Here is a 1275-nt window from a genome sequence, read left to right on the forward strand (position 1 = left end):
GGTTTGCTATAAAGGCAATCTTTGTAAGGTTTCTCATCAAGACCCGATTTCTGCCTCTTGACAATTGGCACAAAAAGGAGATGACAGCATTGCGGTGCCCACTCTAGGAAGAAAATCTTCCCCAGCCAAACCAGGAAGAGATATACAAGTAGTTATTGCCCAAGAAAATAAGAGGGGCTTCCTTGGCCATGATGAAGTACACATTAATTCCATACTGTCAGACCATTCATAACATAGACGTAATTCATTGACATAGAGCTATAACAATGAGTTCACTTATAAATGTAAGATGAAGGGAGCTAGTTAACTGCTATTACAAAAAGAATTGCTGAGTTACATGTAAGCAAATGAGTGGGCTCAAATATGGAAAAGATGTTATTGTAAGGTGCCACAACCATTACTGTGAATATATAAATACCACAGTCTAGGAGTAACATTCAAACTCAGAATCTTCTCACTGTATTTCAGCTGAACTCACATTTCCTGTCAATATGTCCTAAAACCACTGCTCTGGAAACTTCTCCTCTCTCTCCCTTGGGGACCACCTGTGCTATTCAGGCTCCTCCTGTGGCTCTTCTTACCCCAGCAACCTGGTCTACTGGGACTGGTACTGACCTCTGCTCTCCCACTACCTGCCAGCTGGGCTCCTCTCTCTACAGTGGCTGTCAGGAGACCTGCTGTAAACCCACTAGGTATCAGACATTCTATGTGGTGTCTAGACCTAGCCAGATATCCTGCTACCACTCAAGAACCTCCACACTCTGCAGGCCCTCTCAGACAACTTATTCTGGGTCTCTAAGCTTTGGGTCCAGCAACAGCTGTTCCCTGGGCTATGGATCTGGAAGCTCCTACTTACCAGGCTGTGGTTCCAGTAGCTTCAGACCCATGGCTTGCAGAGTCCAAGGTTTCCCTTCTCTAAACTATGGATCTGGATTCTTCTACCCATCCTACTTCACTTCTGGGAACTTCCAGTCTTTTTACAGACCAACCTGTGCATCGGGCTCCTACTGATCATCTTACATAATTTTTAATCTTGTCCAATGTCTTCAATGACTCTATTCATAACCTTTATTGTTTTCATCATCTTCAGGAAGAATTACCCTCTTATTTCTAATTATCAAATTGTCACCTTTTCTCTGGCCCTAAACATTGGCTGACAAACTTTATATAAAAATTTTTATTATTAAAGTACTAACTCAAAATGAAGTCTAAAGTCTGCATCAGAGATTGAATTGACATTGTATTTTCTTCCAAAATTGTGTGAAAAGTCATTAT

The 1275-nt window shown here is 41.6% G+C and overlaps 1 pseudogene; it reads left to right on the plus strand.

The window, feature by feature from the left end:
- Nucleotides 1–491: 491 nt before the first annotated feature.
- LOC131757217 (keratin-associated protein 13-1-like) lies at nucleotides 492–1011 on the plus strand (annotated as a pseudogene).
- Nucleotides 1012–1275: the final 264 nt, after the last annotated feature.

Source organism: Kogia breviceps, chromosome 5, assembly GCF_026419965.1.
Source record: "Kogia breviceps isolate mKogBre1 chromosome 5, mKogBre1 haplotype 1, whole genome shotgun sequence".
NCBI lineage: Eukaryota > Metazoa > Chordata > Mammalia > Artiodactyla > Physeteridae > Kogia > Kogia breviceps.